The sequence below is a fragment of the Eupeodes corollae genome, chromosome 1, assembly GCF_945859685.1.
Source record: "Eupeodes corollae chromosome 1, idEupCoro1.1, whole genome shotgun sequence".
Taxonomy (NCBI): domain Eukaryota; kingdom Metazoa; phylum Arthropoda; class Insecta; order Diptera; family Syrphidae; genus Eupeodes; species Eupeodes corollae.
This window is the reverse complement of record NC_079147.1, coordinates 239,413,491-239,437,599: the sequence shown is the minus strand read 5'-3', so window position 1 is coordinate 239,437,599 and position 24,109 is coordinate 239,413,491.

Below are 24,109 nucleotides of genomic sequence, written 5' to 3'. Positions count from 1 at the left end.
GAACACCCAAATCCTTTACTGTAGCAGTTCTCTGAAGAGGGATACGATCAAGAGAATACGAAAAACTCATAAGTTGGAAGTTTCCTAGAGACAGAGATAGCGAAACATTTCTTGACATTAAGTTTAAGACCGTTAACGAAACACCAGTTTGATAAATGATCGAGGTCTATTTGGAGATTAAAGCAATCATTAACGAAACTCGCTTTTAAAAATAATTGAACGTCATCAGGATATACATTGGCATTGGAGACACTGGCTGAATTTGATGTTTTTGCAAATATCATCAATAAAGATTATAAATAAAAGTGGGCCAAGATGGCTGCCCTGGGGAACTCCTGAGGTACATTTAATAGATCTCGAGGTTTGATTGTCAAGTTTTACTTTTAGGAATTGTGAACAGCTTACAAATGACTCTGTAATTTTAAACATTATTTTTCGAACCAGACTTATAAATTGGGATCAGAAAAGAAGATTTCCATTCGTCCAAAAATATTCCGGACGATAAAGATAAGTTGAATATAATAATGCAATGAAAAGCATGCGGAGCTAGAGCATTTTTTTTAAGACAAGAGCGGGAATGCCATCGACACCAAGAATGTGATTGGGTTTAAGATTCTGACGACCATTTAATACTTCAGATAATTCTTAGTGTATTGAGCCAATATCTACTTTAGGGGTAATATCTGAAATAAAATCCAAGTTTTCTTGTGAAGTTGAGTAAGCTTATTCAAAAAAGATCAAGAGTTTTATTAATGTCAGTAGAATTATTGAAGGATTAAGAAGCAATTCATTTGAAACGGCCCCTTTCGGAATATTAGATAAGTCTTTATTTATTTGGTTAACACAGCAATCCAAATTGCTCTGGTCACAAAAGTTGTAGATACTAACATTATATGCATACATATGTACAAAAGAATGTTGAAAAACATCAGGTAAGTCATTGATGAACATAGAGAACAACAGAGGTCTAAGAACTGAACCCTGAGGAATTCCGCTGTTCTTATTATAGGGACTGGGTGTTCTGATATCAGTTTTTATTGATTGGCTTCTAAAGGGTGATTTTTTTGAGGTTAGGATTTTCATGCATTAGTATTTGACAGATCACGCGGGATTTCAGACATGGTGTCAAAGAGAAAGATGCTCAGTATGCTTTGACATTTCATCATGAATCCGAACGATCTGCCACAACGTCGAATTTTCAGTGAATGGGCCCTAGAAAAGTTGTCAGAAAATCCGCTTTTTTATCGACAAATTTTGTTCAGCGATGAGGCTCATTTCTGGTTAAATGGCTACGTAAATAAGCAAAATTGCCGCATTTGGAGTGAAGAGCAACCAGAAGCCGTTCAAGAACTGCCCATGCATCCCGAAAAATGCACTGTTTGGTGTGGTTTGTACGCTGGTGGAATCATTTGACCGTATTTTTTCAAAGATGCTGTTGGACGCAACGTTACGGTGAATGGCAATCGCTATCGTTCAATGCTAACAAACTTTTTGTTGCCAAAAATGGAAGAACTGAACTTGGTTGACATGTGCTTTCAACAAGATGGCGCTACATGCCACACAGCTCGCGATTCTATGGCCATTTTGAGGGAAAACTTCGGAGAACAATTCATCTCAAGAAATGGACCGGTAAGTTGGCCACCAAGATAATGCGATTTGACGCCTTTAGACTATTTTTTGTGGGGCTACGTCAAGTCTAAAGTCTACACAAATAAGCCAGCAACTATTCCAGCTTTGGAAGACAACATTTCCGAAGAAATTCGGGCTATTCCGGCCGAAATGCTCGAAAAAGTTACCCAAAATTGGACTTTCCGAATGGACCACCTAAGACGCAGCCGGGGTCAACATTTAAATGAAATTATCTTCAAAAAGTAAATGTCATGGACCAATCTAACGTTTCAAATAAAGAATCGATGAGGTTTTTAAAATTTTATGCTTTTTTTTTAAAAAAAAGTTCTCAAGCTCTTAAAAAATCACCGTTTTTTATTCGGAAGCCTAATTGGGAGTGGGCAAACCGAAGTAGTTCTTCCAAGTAGCTCGAACATTTTGTATGTATTATGTTGTGAAGTAGTATCACATTCTTACGTTTAAGATAGTTTTTCAGGCTTAAACCTACAAAAGAATTTTGGAGATGAGAAAAGCTGACGAATCGTGGTATGCCAAAAACGAATACAATCAATGAAAGCAACATTTAATTGAGTTACTCAACATTTTGTTCATTTAAAATTGTCATAGGAAGGTGTTCATTATTAATTTGTCTTCAAGAACAAGGCATGCTCACTGTGTTTGAAGAATTAAGAAGCAATTTATTTGAAACGGCCCCTTTCGGAATATTAGATAAGTCATTATTTATTTGTTTAACACAGCAACCCAAATTGCTCTGGTCACAAAAGTTGTAGATACTTACATCATCTGTATACATTTGTACAAAAGAATGTTGAACAACATCTGGTAAGTCATTGATGAACATGGAGAACAACAGAGGTCTAAGAACTGAACCCTGAGGAACTCCGCTGTTCTTATTATAGGGACTGGATGATGTCAGTTTTTATTGATTGGCTTCTATTTAATAAATAGCTCTGAAAGAATTAACTTGCATAAAAGGATATAGTGATCTATGCCTTCAAACGATTTTGAAAAGTCAAGCAGAACCAATATACCAATTTGTGCACGATCCAGAATTTCAAGAAAATCTGTTGTGACCTTCAAAACAGCAGAATCACAGCTATGTTTAGCAAGAAAGACTGAATGCCATTCAAAGGTTATGAAGTTCCAAGAAAGTTAGTATTTGGTCACACAAAATTTGTTGTGCAGCTTTGCTGGAAAATGGAAGTAAACCTATTGGCCTAAGGTCAGATGGTTCAATTACACAGAGACGAACTGTCAAGAGCCATGTCTATTTTGTCCATTTTGACTTGCCAAACTCGTTGTTTCTGCAGGTTGAACATGGAAAATGCGCACTGCCCTATAAAGATTAAAAACAACTTAACCGAATCTTTCTCTGTTGAAAAATACTTTATACGACATGTAATTTCATGAACTTCTTCCTTGAAATAATAGTGTAGATCTCCTACTCCTAGATTAGAGGCGATGTCTTTAAAAAGTCCGTCCGATTACTCGCATAACCTCACGACAGTGACTTATAATCAAAATTACTCAGAGTGACGTCAATTGGGCTTTTGTGAGTATTGAAACAGAGGTGGCAGTAATTGAGGGCATCAAGAAAGGACCTAAAACACAGAAGTCTCGGTCAAAACGTCACCATCGACAAACGTAACTTTGAGGTATTTAAGAACTTTGTCTGCCTAAACAATACCAGCTCTAAGATCAAACGAAGAATTACTTTTGCTAAAAGCTGTTTTCTGGGCTAAGAAAGCAATTTATTATTGAAACCTTGTTTCGATCAAACACAGTCTAGCTATAAAAGACTCTTATCATCCCCGTCTTGTTATGCGATGCAGAATCTTGGACTATGACAAAAGCGAATGAAAGCACCTGAGGTTGATCCGAGAGAAGAGAAAAGAGGAGAAGATGGAACGACAAGCTGTACAGCGGATGGCTGTTTCGGCATGAAGTTTCTTCGAATTCAGCCCACAAGTTCAAAGTGAGCAACTTAATATATCTAGCTAGTAACCTAGATAGATGGAGAACTTTATTGGATAAGGCCCTAGTTCACGCAAGACTGTAGCGTTATCTTAAGTAAGTAACTAATGTGTAAAGTGAGAAACTGAAATGACTCTGCTCGTGGAAAAGGGTTTTCAAATGTATGTCGTAAAGTGTGTGAAAAAAGTAATTGTTACTAATCACGTTCAAATGTCTATTCAAAACCATTTGGATAGCTTTGTGGTTACATGTTAAAAATGGCGTATGCAACAAACCCTATTGAATATCTTCTGACGGAACTTAAGGAATTTTTTCTTATATTCACTCAGTTCATTGATTTTACATAATGAAGTTTTGAAGCATTTTAAAGTAAGGCAAATCTTTGAAATCTCTCCTTGAATTAATAAGTCCTTTAAAATTCAAGGCTCACATATAATATTAATCGCCTTAACGATATTTCAAAACGGCAGCAGAATTATTGTTACAATATTTTTGCTCGATTTCTATTCTACAGAAGAATTAAAGGTTCATATAAAAGACATGGAGTTAAGATCAATTTTCTCCGAAAAATTGTTCGACAAAAATTTTTAGCAATGATAATCAAAGTTAATAAGAAATTTATTCGCATGCCAACAAATTTCATGAGAAACTTTTAAGTATATATGTTTGACTGAAAATTTGAATTCGTCGTAACCCATTTACAGGCAATTTTGACCAGCTGTCCTTACCTGGTTCATATTCCTTCAGAATTGAGAGAAGTTCGAGATCTACGACCTATAAGTCTATCATCATTCTATCTTAAGATCTTGGAAAGATTGATTAATATAAGGGAAAGTATTGATATAAGACTTCTGTCTTCGTTTCAACATGCCTACTGTAAAGGCAAATCGGTGGAAACGGCGTTACACACCTTAGCAGGCACCATGAAATATTACCTCCATAATAAAGAGGTCACTATGATTGCTTTGCTTGACATCATAGGTGCCTTTAACAACGTGGACCCATCTGCAATCACACCTGCACTAACATCTCTAAACGTAGAGAGTGGGGAGTTAATTAATTTTATGCTGACTAGCAGAATAGCAGGTTGGTGGTTGTGCCGTCGGGGTGACTTCCTGACCACGTAAAAAAAACCTTAAGTTTCGAAGCACCAACAAGCCTCGGATACGGACGGATTCACTGTTGACAACCCACGAAAACGAAATAAGGACAACGAACATCGGATCTGTACGTGAAATGTTAGGTCCCTTAACAGACCACGTGCAGCCGAACAATAAGCGGTAGATGAAGACACCAAAGACATATTCATCGAGCTCTTGGACAAGACATATGAGCAGTGAATTGGCTATGACATTAAAATTGTCTTAGGAGATTTTAATGCCAAGCTAGGAAGAGAAGACATCTTTGGTGGCATAATCGGAAGATACAGCCTGCACGACACTACCTCCGACAACGGATTCAGGCTGGTCGATTTCGCTGCGGGGCGAGACGTTCTTTTAGCAAGTACGCAGTTCACGCATCTTAATATCCACAATAGACATGGAAATCTCCTGATCAATCAACCGTCAACCAGATTGACCACATTGCGATCAACGCACGACACTTCTCCAGTATCCAGGATATCCGAACATTCCGAGATCCCAACATTGACTCGGACCACTATCTCGTTGTAGACAAGGTACGGCTACGGATATCCGGATCCAAGCCAAAACAAGGAAGTACTGTGAGAAGATTCGATGTTACACGCCTACAATCCCAAGAGACTGCCATGTCCTTTTCCGATCGAGTCTCTAATAACTTCTTAACGAGTCCTATGCTTCCTGCATTAAGCATTGAAAACCAGTGGCAACATTGCCTTGCAGCCATCAGAGATGCCGCCTCTGAAGTGCTAGGTTTCATCCGGCCACCACAGCGAAACCCCTGGTTTGACGACGAATGCCGGCAAGCGTACGCAGCGAAACAAGAGTCAAACAAAACGGCGCTGCACAAAAGGACTAGAGCTGCTTGCGAGCTCTACGAGCAGAAGAGGAGAGAGGAACACCGGCTTCTTAGACGAAAAAAAAAATAAAAAGGGCGAGATCGAGGAGATAGAGGGATGTCACAACAGGAATGAGGTTCGTAAATTTTACCAAAAGTTTAAAAAAAACCTGCCAAGGGTACCAGCCACGAACCGAAGCCTGTAAAGACGATCAGGGGAACATTATAGTAGAACCGCAGTCGATGCTGAGAATATGGAAAGATCACTTCTCCAAGTTATATAACGGCGATAACGAACCGAATACCGCTGTAAGGGTGATAGAACCACTCAACCTCGGCGACGCAGATCAACAATTCCGCCTACCCGACCTTGACGAAGTGAAGATAGCTATATCTAAACTTAAGTCAAACAAAGCTGCTGGAGCTAAACTGCGCCAACTACAGAGGCATCAGTCTCCTTAACATTGCGTATAAGATCCTCTCTGCCGTATTATTATGTGAACGTCTGAAGCCATTCGTCAACAACCTGATTGGTCCTTATCAGTGTGGCTTCAGACCAGTAAAGTCCACTATCGACCAAATATTCACACTACAGCAGATCTTGGAAAAAACCCAGGAGCTTCAAATCGATACCCACCATCTTTTTATCGATTTTAAAGCCGCGTATGACAGCATCTAGGGAAGAGCTCTACCTAGTTTTGGCATCCCTGTCTAACTTATCCGTTTGTGCAGAATGACGATGGAGAACGCACGCTGCTCTATCAAGGTCGGAAAAGATCTTACCGACGCATTTGATGTCAAAAAAGGTTTTAGACAAGGCGATGCACTGTCATGCGACTTCTTCAACATCGTTCTGGAAAGAATTGTGCAAAACTCAACCGTCATCACTAGAGGCACAATCTTCCAAAGGTCCATCCAAATACTCGGATACGCAGATGATATTGACATAATTGGAAGATCAAAGCGTGATGTCAGTGGAGCGGTTTTGAGCATTGCGACGGAAGCGAAGAAGGTGGCTTTAGTGGTCAATGAGGGCAAGACCAAGTGCTGTCATCAAAAATGGACATTGAACGACGACGTCTTGAGGTGAGGTAGATGGGGACTTTGTCTACCTAGGCACCACAATAAACTCAGACAGCGACATTACCGCTTAAATCAAACGAAGAATAACTATTGCAAATCGCTGCTTCGTTGGACAAAGAAGGCAATTGAGTAGTAAAGTCTTCTCTCGAGCATCTAAAATCACCATCTCTAAGACACTTATCATCCCGGTTCTCATTTATGGCGCTGAGGCCTGGACCCTGTTAAAGAAAGATGAGAGCGTGTTAGGATGCTTCGAGAGAAAAATTCTTCGGGTGATTTTTGGTCCCCCGTGCATCGATGGAGAATGGAGCAGAAGATATAACGACGAACTGTACGGGCTGTACAGCGACACTGACCTAGTTAACAGAATTAAAATCAAATGGCTTAGGTCATGTAGAGCGGATAGATATCAACGCTCCAGCCAGCAAGGTCTTCGAATCCAATCCCGAGGGACGGCGTAGTAGAGGAAGACCGCGACTCAGGTGGCGCACCCAGTTGGGAGAGGACCTCAACCAACTTGGCGTGCGAAACTAAAGACAGCTAGCTAAGGACCGAGCTGGCTGGAGACGCTTGTTAATTGAGGCCCAGGTCCGACATATTTAGCAAACAAATAGCTGCAAGCTTAGTCGCAGTGTATTAACAACCAAATTGCCACTCCGTAGTTCTTAGGTATTGAGAATCAATTCCAAAGCAAAGAGACTACACCATCCCCCAACTGCAATTCGACAGAATCTTCCAGATTTCTATACCTTCCAGATCTTTCTCGGAGGATAGGGCATTCCTGGAAGACGAGTCAATCCATTTTTATACATTTGGTTCAAAAACAATAGAAGAGATTGGTGGAGGTTTGTACTCTGAACAACTGCAATGTAGTCTCTCATTCTGCCTTCTCAATCATTGTAGCGTGTTCCAGGCGGAACTTTTGCCGATAAAAGAAGTCTTTTCCTGGCTTAAAGAAAACGTGATATCAACATCTGATATCTTCTCAGATAGTCAGGCTGCTCTCAAATCTCTGGACTCGGTCTCTACAAACTCTATAACAGCCCATAACTGTCGATCATCTCTAATGAAGATGGGCCATAGAGACATTACAGGTAATTTTAAGGCAGATGAACTCGCCAGGAACGGTATAGTGCATTCCTACCACGTTTAGCACACACTAACTACTTGTAAACTGTTGCTAATGCAAGACGCAATGAGGAAGGCAAACACCAATTGGAACAACACCACCACGTGTCAGGTCACAAAAAACATCCTGCCAACACCAGATTTAAAGCGATCAAGGTGCTTGCTATCTCTAAGCAGATCGCATATAAGCTCGAGAAAAGGTGTCATAACCGGACACTGTCTAATAGAAAAGCACGCCCCGCGGCTGGGCGTATTCTCAAATTGCTTGCAGAAGCAAGTCCCTCATGTTTCGAAAGAGACTCAAACTGGTTCCATTGAGTTTAGGAGGAAGCCTCAAGATTCATGTGGTATCACAATGGGCCATTAAACTGGCCTAAGTGTGTCCGATTCCATCATGGACAGCCACTTTAACCTAACCTAACCTAACCCATTTAAATTTTGAAACCTTAAACATGTATAGCACTGCACTAATCTCTAGTTCCTTTTAAGTATGCTAGTTTTAATCCATATCTTAAAAGGACATATTTCAAGGAATTCATCTACTTAATTTTTCTTAAACTCGTAAATAATAACACGTACAAAATTGGAAGCATGTTTCTTCAATAAAAAAGACGTGAGTTAAGAAAAAAGTTCTTAAAATTGAATATTTGGAGAAATAAATAGAAAAGATGCAAATGCAAAACGATCTGCCTAAACAACTCAGAATTTAAAGTAAATTTACCAGCAGCGGGCCTGTACGCAGAAATTGTACAAATAAGAAGTCTATACATATTTTGAATTCAAGAACTGTTGATTTTTCAAATAGAAACATATGTACGGATATTTAAGGTATCCCAAAGCGAAAAAATGTTTCTCAGGAAATTTACTATCACAATGGGAAAGAACCTCTTTTGCCCACAGGCCTGAAATTGATACAAAGACATAAGCTATTCGTTTGTTTTTTATTGTTGTTTTTAAACTGAATATGTGCAAATAAAACCCTTCTCTTTTGTCGATTAATTCGATTTTGTTTTCGTATCCACGCTTAGAAATAAATAAATACAGAAAAAAAAACACTGAAATGAAAAACAAAATATATCCTCAAGAATCCTTCCAGAACTCATCTTACTTTGTGTACGTGACTTTATTAGATTCAGTCAGATTCAGAAACTTCAATCAAAAAGCGAGCAAGAATATCATCATCTTCTTCAGCAACAACAAAAAATAAGAATATATTTCCTTTATCGTTTCGAAAATATAAGAACCATCAAAAAACAAAGAAAAACACATAAAAGCTTGTCACTCGTTTAGAAATCCTATCAAAAAATTCTAAACTCAAGGTGTGCGTCCAAAATGTACTTATGTAGATATTTGCTATTTTTGTTTAGGTTTTTTCGCCTTTTTTTTTTGTTGCCCTCACAACACACAGCCAAAGGTCCTTGAGATTGAGATGAAAAACCCCTTTGTGAAAACATTCATCACATGTTTTACATTGGGTTTTTATATGTTTTCTATTTGTTCTTTTATTTCTCAAGTATGGTACCAACAGCAACAAATTTGCATGAATTACCCTTTAAAGGGCGCGAGTAAAATAAAAATCAAAAACAAAAAAAAGGATACGCTGTCGCTATATTATAATCGCTGCTGCCCGTATAATAATCAACCAGTCAGCCATGATATTGTAAAGAGATAAAGGATACAACCATTGGCGATGAAAGGAGCAAAAGGGGGAGAAAAAAAATATATCTGTGATCTTATGAAACATGGAAATTCAATAAAATTTTATTAGATTTCCTGATAACCGCTCAAAGGAAAAACGAGCAGAAAAAAGTATATTCTATACGAGTCGAGTCGAGTTGAGTATGATGATGCCGCAGCCAGTTCTAGAAAATTGAAAACAACCTCATGAATCAAGTTTTGTAAAACAAAAAGTAAAAAATTGAAAAATAGAAAAAAGAACTCACTGCTCCAGGATAGTCTCGGTTAAACAATGCTGAATGATTTCCAAACACCCAACTATATTCCCACCCTATTGCATACCCTCGGATACCACCATCTCTGAGCCCCATCACCGTTAACAACCAACCCTTTCTTCTTCTTCTTTTTTTTTTCGTCGATTCAAACCATCTTCATCAATAATAATCAATAGTGAACCCTTTCATTTGGCAGCCTGGATAAAAGAAGGAAGAGCGAGTGTCGTAATCGTTGGCACTGTGCTGGTATACTGGGTGCTGGCGGGCTCGAGCTCGAGATCGGGTGGTGTGGAACATAACACAGAATATGACGAACAATTTACATATATGCTATCTATATACATTCTCCAATTAAATTGTGAGGTATCTATAGGTATACATTTTTCCTATGTACCTATGTATAGTGTTGAATTTCAAAGGATAATTGCGCGAGTTGTTTGCTTTGAAATGGAAACTCGTTTCAGGCAATTTATTGACGCGTCCTTATTGACACAGTCCAATTAAATTGACAAGAAGATAATCATCACTTTCACTCACCCCCAAACATAATATATCCAATCCAATCTTCTCGTGGGTATACCTATACTCCTCCAACTATATAAATACATATCTATGTATGCATAGAGAACGACACTTAGAGAACACTATTGCCGTTAAGAGTCCTTAGAAGACAAAACAGAAGTAGGTGGTATACAAGTACAAGTACGAATATATATAACAAAACAACACAAATTACCTTCACCTTTAGATACGCAAATTTGCGTTAGCTTCTTTTGCCTTAACATTCTAAAGCTTTTGGTTATATAGCCCACCATTCTATACCTACCTAGAATAATAACAGCAAAAGAAAAAAAAAGGGGTAACAATTTTCGAATTTGCATATAGTCAAAAGCGGAACACATTCAATTTACAAAGCCAGTGAGTTAAAACAAAACAACAACAAACAAAAAAGGTAAAGAAAGGCCAAAACACGGTTTTTAAGGGTTTTTCGAAAAATATCTAGTATTTTTCAAGTCTAAATTAATACATGGCAGGATTTGTCTAGAAGAAGAAAAAAAGTGTGTCATATTGATAAGAAAAGGGCAGAACTTATTGGTGAAAATGTTTAAAAAAAAAAAAACTACATTGGCATCACTGTTCACATTGTGTGGTTAATAATTTTGACAGCTGTCAGTTAAAAGTTTCGATTACTCTTACGAGTAAAAACGAGAGTTAATAAAATAATGAAATGATGGAATTCATTCAATTTCTTAAGCAAGACATTTTAGCAGGATGATGTTTTTTGTTTTCAACCAGAATTTTTGGCTACTCTGAAAAAATGGCAACATTGGTCACTAATCCAATTTTTTCGTTTACTTACTAACTTACGTATCCGGCACACAATCCATGAAGGGTCTCAGCCTGAGCTACTGCAGTCTTCCATCGTGAACGATCCCTCGCATGCACTCTCCAGTCACCGAGACCAAGCGCTCTGGCATCCGCAGTCACTTAGTCCTTCTACCGTAGGTTCGGTCTTCCTTGTCGTCTTGAACCTGGGGGCTGGGCTGAGAAGACTTTCTTGGCTGGAGCGTTGTCGTCCATTCGTTCGATGTGGCCAAGCCAATGTAGTCGTCTTTTCTTAGCCTTCTGAACTACATCCATATCTTGGTACAGCTCATACAGTTCTCGGTTGTATCTTCTTCTCCATTCGCCATCGCCGCGTACGGGACCAAAAATCCGTCGAAGAATTTTTCTTTAGAAAGTGCCCAGTATCAATTCCCCTTTTTTACCTATCGTCCAGCATTCGGCGCCGTAGAGTAGGACTGGTAATATCAAAGTTTTGTATAGCAGACACTTTGTCTTTCGAGTGAGGAGTTTTGAACACAGTTGTTTGGCCAAATCGAAGCAGCAGCGGTTCGCTAGGGTAATTCTTCTTCGGATCTCCACTAAGGTGTCGTTCGTGGGATTGATGTTTGTTCCAAGGTAAGTAAACTCCTTAACTACCTCGAATGTTGCTTTGTTTATTGATAACATGTACTTTGTTTTGTCGTCATTCACCTCAAGACCTACTATTTTCGCCGGTTCTTCAATCGCTGTGAAGGCCTCAAGCACAGCTCTCTTGGATCGACTGATTAAGTCTATGTCGTCCGCATAGCCTACGAGCTGGGTGGATTTGTTGAAGATGCCTTACGCACTATCTGCTCCAGGACTATGTTGAAGAAGTCACATGACTACGCATCTCCTTGTCTAAACCCTGCGCAAGTTTGGAATAACTCGGATGAGCTGTTACCCATTTGCACACTGCACTGCGTATTGTTTAGCGTCATGCGGCACAGCTGGATCAGTTTGTTTGGGATCCCGAATTCAGACATCGCCATCATAAGCTGTTGGCGGTGGATGTTATCGTAAGCAGGATAGCATCCATTACAGGATCTGACTCAGTGTGAATATTTGGTCTATCGTTGTTCTGCCCGGCGAAAAGCCACACTGGTACGTGCCGATATTTGTGTTGCAGAAAGGTTTAAGACGCTCACACAGTACGTTGGATAGGATTTTGTAGGCAACATTAAGCAGGGATATGCCACGGTAGTTTTTGCATAACATCGGGTCGCCTTTTTTGTAGATGGGGCATATGGAGCTTATCGACCAGTCAGTGGGTATGCATTCTTCGTCCCACACTTTGGTGATGACCTGGTGCATGCGGTTTATCAAAACACTTTCTCCATGTTTAACGAGTTTCGCGGGTATGCCATCCGACCCGGCGGACTTGTTATGTTTTAGTTTTTGGATGGCTCTTTCTACCTCTTCTCTGCTGGGGTCTGGGACTGGGTCTTCATTGATTGGTCTTGCTTCTCTTTCGTCATTATCTTGGTCGACATTTTGCGCATTCAGCAGCTGTAGTGCAGCTTGAAAACATCTACAATTCCCTGTGCTTCGGTGACTAGGTTTCCTTCACTGTTTCGAAGAGTTTGTATCCCGATTCTGAAACCAGAAGCTAATTGCTTCGTCCTTTTAAAGAAATGTCGGGTGTTGTTCATGGCCCAAAACTCCTCTAGATCTTTGAGCTGAGAAACTGCGGATGCTCTTTTCTTCCTTCGCAAGTTTTTTTTCTCATTTCTCCTTTTCGTGCGGTACTCGTCCCATTGCAGCATCTGCACACGTGCATTTTCCGTCTATCTTATCAATATCACTCATCATTATACCACGGGTTCTTTTTCGGGGGTGGCTGGTAACCTATGGTGGCCTCGGCCACATTTTGTATTATTTCGCGATATTGGATTCACAATGTGTTGATGTCAGTAGCATTTGGGAGGACGGCGGCGGAGAATCGCTTGTTCAGGGGCTCACTTTAGACTCTGGAATTCTCCAATGTGCTAAGGCAACCGATGTTGAACTTCTTTCTTTGGGCCGCACGTGTATTTTTGTCGTTTGATATTCGAGCTTTAAACTAAGCCATTATCAGAAAGTGGTCAGAGTCGTTTTTTTCAAGTCTAAATTAGTTCATGGCAGGATTTGTTTAGAAGAAGAAAAAAGTTTGTTGCATTGATAAGAGAAGGGCAGAACTTATAGGTACAAATGTTTAAAAAACTGAAAGTAACATTGGCATCAATTTTTACATTGTGTGGATAATAATTTTGACAGCTGCCAGTTAAACTTTTCGATAACTCTTAAAAACAGTTTTAATTAAATAAAGAAATTGATTTCGTGACCTATGTAGCGAGTCTTAAAAAACAGGCGTCTGTCGTTATAAATGGAAAAAATTGTAACTTTGAAGTAGATTCTGGCTCAAATTTTACAACTATCTCCGATGATACCTTTAATAAATTATGGCAGAAAACTAAACTAAAACTTTTATCGATTTTAGGGGCAAATGCATTATAAGTGCACATGTATAAAAGACGTGAAATTCTCAATTTGTCTCTTATGGTTGCTTAGGGTGCACTCACTACAAACGTTTTAGGCTGTGACTGGTTTTTGCCTCTAGTAATTTTACTTCAAGGAGTTATTTCAATAGTTTCATCGTGTTTCAGTGAGGTCGTCAAGAACTTTACTGACTTTTTAACAGTGAACTTGGTACTTATAAAGGGCCATTGGTGTCTTTGCACTTAAATCCTACTGTGCCACCAAAATATTTTCCAGCTAGGAGGATCCCATTTGCTATTCGTTCCAAATTAGAGGCCGAAATTGATCGCATGGTTTCCCAAGGAATCTTAGAACCGGTCGATTTTTGGCAATGGCCACGCCTATTGTCCTTGTGTTCAAACCAAACGGAACGGTCTGTATCTGTGGGGACTACAAATCTACATTAAATAAAGCTCTTGATCCTTATACTTCCTCCATTCTTTCTATGCATGACCTAATAGCAAACCTTCCGCGAGGTTCAGTTTTTGCCAAACTTGTCCAAGCTTACGTACAGCTGACTGTTGATGATGAGACAGCTAAAGCATATATACTATTATAACCCTTAAAAGTGCCTTAAACGTAAAACGGCTTCAATATGGAACGTCTTCAGCGCCAGGGGAGTTTCAAAAGACAATGTCAAATTTATTAAGAGGTGTAGAAGGGGTAAAGTTTTATTTGGATGACCTCATTGTAGTAGCGGAAATTTTGAAAAGCTTGCAAATATTCTTTGCGAGGTATTCCAAAGATTAAACAAATACAGGCTACGATTACAAAAAGAGAATTGTGTTTTCGACGTTCCTTCAGTCACCTTCTTAGGTTTTCGTCAATTTATTGATGCCGAAGCCATACTCCCTCTAACTGAAAAAATAGAGGTTATTCAGAACACTCCAATTCCAAAGAATAAAGTCGAACTTCAAGCTTTTCTTCGACTTCTTAACTTCTATCATTCATTCCTAAAGCAACGAAAGCAGAGCCAATTCACAGACTTTTTGATGAGACAAAAATATGGAAATGGGATACTATTCATAAAAATGCATTTGATAAAGTAAAAAGTCTCCTATCGTCAAACAGCGTTCTTAAACCTTACGACGTATAATTGCCGGTTCGACTAACATGTGATGCTTCGCCATATGTAATGGGATCAGTTTTAGCTCATTGTTTTCCAGACGGTTCCGAACGTCAAATTTCCTTTTATTCAAGGACTCTTAAAGAATCGGATAGGAATTATGCCCAGATCAATAAGGAGGCACTGGCTATTATAGCAAGTATAATAAATATCATGACTTCCTTTATGGCCGACATTTCGAAATCTTCACGGATCATAAACCCTTACTTGGATTGTTTTCTTCATCAAAGCCTACTCCAAATACTTTATCTCCAAGAATGCTTCGCTGGAGCATCTACTTAAATGCCTAAACTTACGATGTTATATACAAACCTGGAAAAGACATCGCACACGCCGATTCATTTAGCCGTTTGCCCGTTCAGTTCAGAAGAAGAGGAAGTCGTTTTAATGAAATGCTAGACACGCCAATACTTCAAGCCAGAGATATTTCAAAAGAAACAAAAAAGGATATAGTTCTTTCACTCGTTTCACACTAGGCGTTAAAGGGTTGGCCAAATACACTGGACCCAGAATTCAAACCATTCTTTATCGGGAAAGATAACATTTCCTACACAAAGGTATGTTTAGTGTGGGGTCAGCGTCAGACAGTTGTGGGGTCAGTTCTAACAGAACTTCATGCAAACCATCCCGGAATAGTCCAAATGAAAGCCCTAGCGAGGAGTTATGTGTGGTGGCCTAAAATTGACGAGGAAATCGAGAATACCGTAAAGTTATGTTCTACATGGCAGCAAATGCGACCCGACAATTCTCCAGCGACTGGCTATACCTGGAAAGGATCCAAGAATCCGTGGTCTAGGATCCACATTGATTTTGCTGGTTCGTTCAAAGGAAGCCTATTCTTCTTGGTGGTGTATTCATATTCCAAGTGGTTGGAAGTTCACCCAGTTTTTGCCACATCTTCTTCATGTGTGATGAAGGTTTGAGAAAACTTTTTGCCACGCATGGCTTACCCGATATTATTGTTTCCGATAACGGAACAGCATTCACTTCTTCTGATTTTAAATTATTCTGTGAAAATAATTTAATTAAACATTTATTTTCAGCTCCATTTCATCCATCAACAAATGGCCAAGTGGAGCGAATGGTCCGTACTACCAAAGATTATCTGAAGAAAGTTACACACAGCGATATCAACTAACGTCTTGCTAGATTCCTGTTTAACCAACATATTACACCGCATTCAGTAACTGGTCGATCCCCTTCTGAGTTACTTTTTAAACGGATACCATACCTGAGCAACCAACATCAAAGGTGGACGTTTCGAAAACATGCCAGTATGCCGATTCAGAGCCAGTTTGGTCCGCAATTATTCTGAAGGACCAAGAATTCTATAATTTTGTAGTCAATAACATAATTTATTCTCGAGACAAGAATCAATTCAAACCACTTTTTAGTTGGATTTTTTGAAAGTTGTTATTATTGCTTAAAAAAAGCCGTGGCGTGATGGTTAAGGACGCTATAAGTGAGAGAATGTGTCATGACTTCTTTCAAAGTTTGAAGAATGGTGGCTTTAACGTGTAAGACCGACATAGTGTTGTGGGAGAGAGAGATTTTAAAGATGTAGAATTGAAGCCATTACTGAGTGTTGACTCTCGTCAAACTCAAGAAGACCAACGCCGTCTAGTGTTTCTGAACAGAGGTAAAACAGGAGTGCGTTAATTACGATGACACCAAATATCTAGCCATGCTTCAACTTTGACGGCCAAACCAAATATTCATGACTTCAAGGTCATGCTCTACACTTCATAGGAACAGCTCGGCGTTGTGTACTGTTAAAAAAGGGAAACAATCACAAGTGACCGTTATTGAAGGCATAAGACGAGAATTAAGTGAAAGGCACCAAAATGTGATCTGCAGCACGACAACGTTCTACCCTACGACGTTGCGTGGTCAACACGTACTTGGGAACATTAAGATGGGAAACCATAGCCCACCCGCCACCGCTGGACAAAACTCTGAAGAATACCTGTGTAAGAATTTCTTTTCAGTAAAGGGTCATATTTTGGTAAAAAAAATCTTCGGAATCAAAGTAGTAAACATTTTATAAGAAAATATAGTATAAGTTACTCGCATTATTGGTTCCAGAGATATTTGGGGTCAACTTAATTTGTTCCTTTTTTACTTAGACATATAGGAACTATTTGGCAAGTTTTGCATTCGAGCGAAATTTCAAACTCGAGATTTTAATCAAACATGATATTATAATGGTAGAGAAGTCGAAAAAAGTAGGTCCTACGATTCCTTCCGTCTGTCTTGTCTGTCCACGCTCCTACAGCTTAAACCATTGGGTCGATTGAGTTCAAACTTGGAAGTTAAGGTTTGGAGCAGATTCGCGTTAGGCGTTTTTTAAATTTTTTTTTAGATCAAAACTAGAATACAATTTTTCTTGGTCAAAAAACGAAAATTCGAATTTTCTCAAAAACAAAACGATAGATTTATGTATTGCCCCGGAAAGGTACATAGAACCGTTTTTTTGTTTTTTTAATTTTCTCAGCTACTTATGAACCGGTTTCAATAATTTTTTTTAACGAGCTCTTATATTGACTTAACAATATTTGATAATCAGAAATGCGATTGATTGGATTGTAGTAGGTACCTTCTACCTACCAATAATATTACTTCATTATCATTAGAAACATGTCTCTATCGATCTATCGGCATTAAGCTAAACACGCCAATTAACCCTTATCCGTTTTAGACACCTACCTAACTACACAACCAACAGGCGATTGCTATGCAATTTAAAAATACATGTTCTGCCTCTTTCTTATCTACAGAAAATTTATTTTCCATCCTGGTTCTTCTAATATGAAATTAAAATAAAGCTATCCAAAGGAAAAGGCCTTAAACGAACTAGTTGAATACAGAAACAATAATTGTTTTCGCTTAGTATGCTTACAAGTATTTTTCATTTCCGGGATGAGTTGTTCTAGAATGAGTTGTGCCTCGGGATGAAACTAGCTTACCGACAAAAAAATAGTTTGTATTCGATAAGTTCATACACAAACCATTTCCATTAACATCCAGTCGTTCATTTTATTTGATAGTCCTTTCTGCATCTTTTGATGCTAATATCTGTAAAACAAAATTTAAGTGACGTCGATATTTACACTGGTTCTTGAGAAATCTCTGACGAAGAAAAGTATCGCCAACAAATGGACTTATAGACGTACACATATCCATCTCTCTAAGAATCATTGATCTTGATTCTAGAGACCGTGAAACGTCGAGAAATGTGAACAATTTTAATTCGACAAATCGGATCAACCACAATAACTTCCTTATAAAGACAAAATTAACTAATATCCGAGTCGATTTCAGTATCAAAGAACCAACACTCCGGAAACGATCCAAAAGCTGTGGACCAAGTTCTTTCAACAAACCATGATAAAGCACAAAACTATCAACAAGGTCTTGAAAAATTCTATTGCAAAATTGGTTAGATTAAAATAACTTTAAAAGTTTTTGAAGCATTAAGTTAAACAAATTTCTAAAACAATTCTGAGATAGTTCTGAGCTTACATAAATAATAAGATATTTCTCACACCTAAATATGAAAATCTTAAAAACTACGAAGCGATTGAGTTTTAGAGAAATGACGATAGTGTCGGTGTGTGTCTCACATCTATCGGGATTGAAAAAAAAGAAAGTGTCGTCGCAGTTCCACATCCGAAGAACAGGGACGTGAGTCTGAAAACGAATATGAAAAGCTAAGAGAATAATCGTCAGCAAAACAATGTATTCGATTATATGTTGAAGCCAGAAGATCATTAATAAAAATGAGAAAGAGTGTTGGAGATAGAACAGAGCCCTGGGGCACACCAGCATTTATTTTATGGACTTCAGACTTGAATCCTTCTATTGCTAATTGTATTGAACCATTCTAAAGGCAATCTCTAATCCAATTAAGCAGGGATTCATGAAAACCGAAATCCCGCTTTTTCGACAAGAGAGCCTGATGTCAAACCCTATCAAATGCTTTTGAAATATCTAGTGCAATAATCTTACTTTCTCCAAAGTGATGTAAAGATTTGCTCCACTGTTCGTTGAGATAAACCAGTGGACCTATTCCTACGAAAGCCGTACTGACGGTCATTAAGAAGCTTTCGATCTTCAAGATATTTCTTGAGCTGATAATTAATCAGCGTTTCCATTACCTTGGAAAGAAGGGACGTAAGTGCAATCGATCGGTAATTAGAGGGTAAGGAAGATTCGATTTTTTTGGGGATGGACTGGAAAAACGCAGTTTTCAATCCTCTCGGAACGAGACCTGAGGAGTAGGACAGATGAAAAAGCTTACGCAGTGGTTTTGCCAGTGTTGAAAAACACCTCTTCAGAACAATAGCGGGGATACCATCTGGACCAGAGGATTTATGTTTAGATCTCTAAGGACTCTTGCCACAATACGAGTGCGAAAAAAAATAGGTCCCATAGTGTCACTAACTCGCTCAAGTACAGTCGGAGTCATAACACTCAATGGCAGCGTAGAATTCGCAGCGAATTGCCTAGCGAAGAGATTAGCTTTCTCTAAAGATCTAACAAAAGGAGTGATGGCTTCAAATAATATGCTAGAAATTATAAAGCTATCAATTTTATTTACTTTCTACTACCACTATCTCTAAAATGTATCTTGAACTCCGGCTATGTATTATTTATATTGTTAAAGCTGTAAAGACGCGACTTTTCATGGACCATGATAGACCCAATATTATTTGAGGTCAGAATTTGCTTTGCAAACCTCAATTAAATGAGTTTACTTATGGAAAATATTTAATCGAAGGAACAAGGATGGTTCTAAGCATAGGATAGAGGAAGTCGTGTCTTGTCCTTAAAAAAAAAAGCGACTAGATGCGGGTGACAAAAGCCAGAATAGGTTCAATTGGCTTAAAGCAGCACCTACCTAACCTACTGAAAAAAAATGTTTATTTTAATAGTTGGAGATTTTTTTGTGTGTCCATTTTAAACGCTTAGGCCTACCTTTATGTATAGGTATTGTATCTAACCTTTATATTCAGGATTATTTTAATCAGGGCTGAAGAAAAAAAGAAAAAGGGACTACAATTTCCATAAGGTATTTTTTTTGTAGGTTTGGTGACAAACAGATAGAAACAAAATTAACCCTTTCTCGTCCTCTATTACCTTAACGATTTTTAGCCAAATTAAGTTCTATAATTGGGACGTTGCCTGAAATTTGTTTGGTACTTAAAAATTAAAATAAGATAATGAAGAAGGGAGAATGAGAAATCGAACTCAATTTCAATACATACGTAAGTGAAGTTCTGAACACAAGGTATTTTGAGTTATTCTATAACCAAGAATATTTTATTACCCATGCTGTTTTATAGGCCGGGTTATTCTTAAACCCAGATTGTTTTTAGCCCGAGGTTATTTTTCAACCCAGTCATTTTTTGACAATGGTTATTAATTTCCAAGATTATTTATTTTTATTAATTATTTATTATTTTATTTACCATAGACAACGACAGCTTATTGCTTCCAAGACTAGCAATTCTGGAGAAGTTAACATTAGGCATTCAACTAACGATAAGACACCGCATTCTGTATGAAGGCGTATGTCCTACCTCTTTTAAAGTTCACTTAAAACAAAAACTCAATCTTGTTGATTTCTGGATATTCATGGAACAATCATCTCAGTGATGATGCCGCAATCATCACCTTTCAAGCTAAGTTAATAATAATTAGAATTGTCACATTTAGGACTCGGGAAATCCAAGAATTATTGTTGTCACTGTTTGGCGTGGTTTTCGGTCTGCTGGTTTTATTCAAATTTAACAATACTAATGCCCAATAGAAACACCTGTACATGTCATATTAGGAACACCACAAGAAAACTTTAAACAATGTTTATAGCTCCTTACTCTTGAACTTCCTTTTTAAAACTTCAAAAAACAATTACAAATGTCCCAAAAGCAATTTAAAAAAGAAACACTGATGAACACTCCAGACTCGTCGAAGTGATTTTATTTCTGTCTGTTCAAAAAACATCACAGTGGGCATTCTTAACCATTTGTGGCATTCACCTTAAAACTTTCTCCTTTCGCCCCAAAACTCTGCAAGAAGTTCTAGAACTACGTAGGTAAGGTATCACACAGAACAAGCGTTGGACAATAAAGTTGAATTAAATGGCATTCATCCTGAAAACTTTTGCGATAAATGCACCTTAAATGTGTGATTTGAGAGTAGGTAGTAGTAGCCAAGCCAAGCCAAGCCAGCCAGCCACCCATCCACCGTACCGTTTTGTGTTCACTGTTCCAATATCAGTAAATGGAAGGTATACCGAATAACTACTCCTTTTGGGAAGTGTGTCGTTTGTTCTCTGCTATAATCGATATGGGCCATCTCATGCTCCTGAACCTGAGTGTTATCCCTACAAACGTATCTCCTCTTGATAAACAAAAGCAGATGATTGTCAACTTATACACGGTAGCGCTGTCTAGAATTAATACATAACGTATTAGGGTGGAGCGTTTATTTTGCATTTTGGTGGGTTAAAGAATTTGACCTAATCCTGTTTTCCTATAAACTTTAGCCCTCTGCCGAAGCTCAAAGTTTTGAACTTTTGGTTGTTTAGAAAACTTTTTTTTGATTTATTTTTGAAAAAAGAGGTTGGGATGCGACCCACACTGATAACTTCCCATATCCCTTCTGTCGATTTCTCTTGCTTAAAAGTTTGTAGGTCTAAAAAAGTTGTTAGTTGAATTTTTCTTACAAATTTTAAAATAAACAACAATATTTTTCATATAAAGAAAAAAATATTAGTTGGAAAATCTAGTTTTGTTAAATACAACAACTTTTTACCAACTTTTATAAATTTATTTGTTTAGGTTTTTTATTTTTTGTAAAAAAAACTGTGACTTCGATTTTTCTCAAATTTGTTCAGAATGTTGAAATCCATATTTTTTGTAAGATATAATTATTTGGAAGCCATAATCTCAAAGTTTTGAAAAGATATTTGAGTCGAAATCAATTTTTACCAACTTTTGTAAAAGTTTCTTTTATGTTTTATTTTTGGTAAAAAAAAACTGTCAGTTCCATTTTCCTCAACATTTTACTGAATGTTGACAACAATATTTCTTATATGTTGAAATTAAATGGGAGCCAAAATATCAAATTTTTGAAAAGATATTTGTGTCGAAAATCAATTTTTACCAACTTTGAGTAATGTTTTTTAGGTTTTTTTTTATTAGTAAAACTGTCATTTCGATTTTTCTCAAAATCTTACCAGATCGAAACAATATTATTTTTCGTTTCTTAAAATTGTTTTGGAGATAAAATCATTTTGTATTCGTAAAATTTTCGAGGTGACACTTTTTTTCAGATTTTTTGATTTATAAAAAAAACTTTTGATTGAATTTTGTTCAAAAAATATATATATTTAGTATCACGTTACGGTGAATTATATAAAATTTAATTCATGTGTCTAGCGTTTTTGATATTGATATATTTAGGGTTAACAAAAACTGCTAAGGTAAAAAAAGCATCCACTAAATTTGTCTGCCTTATTTTCTGTATAACAAAGTTTATTTGAAGTCGATATCTCTTCTGGTTCTTAAACTATGGACGACGAAAAAACGTAGCGAAGGTTCGAACGTACGTACACACGCACGCACAGACATCTTTCTAAAAATCTTTTATTTCGACTCTAGGGACCTTGAAACGTCGAAAAATGTCAAAATTTTCAATTTGACAAGTCGGACTCATTACAATAACTTCCTACGGAAAGTAAATAAGAATGCATGAACATGCAACCCAGTGGTCTGGTGGTCAGGATAGTTTTCCACGTGTTGTTGTTTCACTCTGGCATAACCTATGCGTGAGCTTTTTCATCTATTCTATTCTTTTGGGCTCATTCGGAATAGTTGAAAAACAGGACTGTAAAGCCAATTCCCACCGATAGAACTAAGGTCCCTTATTTCCAAAGTTATAAAAACACTGATATATGTATATTTCGGTGTGCCTCAGGGTTCCATTTTGATTACGGCATTCTTACTTCTTTTTGTAAATGATCTCCTGTCTGCAAATTCTAATCTAAGTACTTGATTTACTGACGTTAGTACTTAAAGCGAGACTCACATCACTTTTCTTCGGATGTGGAACTCCAACTACATAAAATACGACAAGCCCAACAAATTCCTGAGAAGCATTGTACATAAAAAACCTTCCACCTCATGTGGAACGTTCACATATCCGATATCGCCAAAAATGCCTTCCTCTTATCTGGCTGTTATCTACAAGACATATATAGGTCCATAGATTGAGTATGACTCACATCTATGGGCTGGCGCTCCAACAACTTACTTAAGACTTTTGGTTAGTATTCAACGAAGAACATTTAAATGATTGGTAGCAAAAAATCATAAACTCAATTGCCAAAGCCGAAAGCCGCTTTGGTAAAATAGCCAGCTGCATTCCTCCATTCTTCCCATCAGTGTACCCCTCAGCACAACCCCGGCCTTTATTTGAAGTACCGATATTCGTTCTTTAACCGTACTACATGAATGTAATTGCAATAGTTAGGAATTCAAAACCATTGTACACCGACACCGGATAAAAGTTCGTTCGATTTGAAATTCTATGATTGTAGTATCCGTGGCATGATGGTTAGTGCGTTGGACTGTCATGCTAGAGGTTTTGGGTTCGATCCCTGCCTCTGCCACCTAAAGTTTTATTCACGGGTACTACATCTTGCGAGGAATTGACAAATTCTCCAAGAGTAACTCTTGTCATGAAAAAGTACTTTCTCAAATCAGCCGTTCGGATTTGGGATATAAACTGTAGGTCTCATCCATCCCTGCAATTACTCGCACACAGGAATGGTTGAGAATTGTAAGTCATTAGGCCCTGGTTCTGTTGCCCCACCTAATTTTATTTTTATAATTCTATGACATAATGGATACGGTAAGACTTCTGATTGGCTGCAGGTTATTAGGTCAACATAATCCTTTGATTTATTAAATTCAGTTTTGGCAACCTAAAATGTTTTTGCAGCTGAGATTATTCCTCTAAAGAGTTTTTTAATTGACGCGGATAGATTTTGGAGCCCCTTGGTGGCCATTTTATTTTGGTGACATCTGTCAAATCTTTTGTTTATTATCCAATTGTGTATGCCAAATCATCATTCCACGATTGAACAGCACTTTCAAATGATAAAACTTTATTATCAAAATGAGTGTCTGTTAACGCATATTTAGCGCCCATTTTAACTTGGTGGCCCTTCACAGTCGACTCTTTGACTATGGTGGTCAAATTTGAGACGACTGGCTCAGGAAACAATCAGCCAAAACCCGTTCGTGTAAGGAACGCAAGATCGGCCGAGATTCTCTGTTGGGGAGATCTA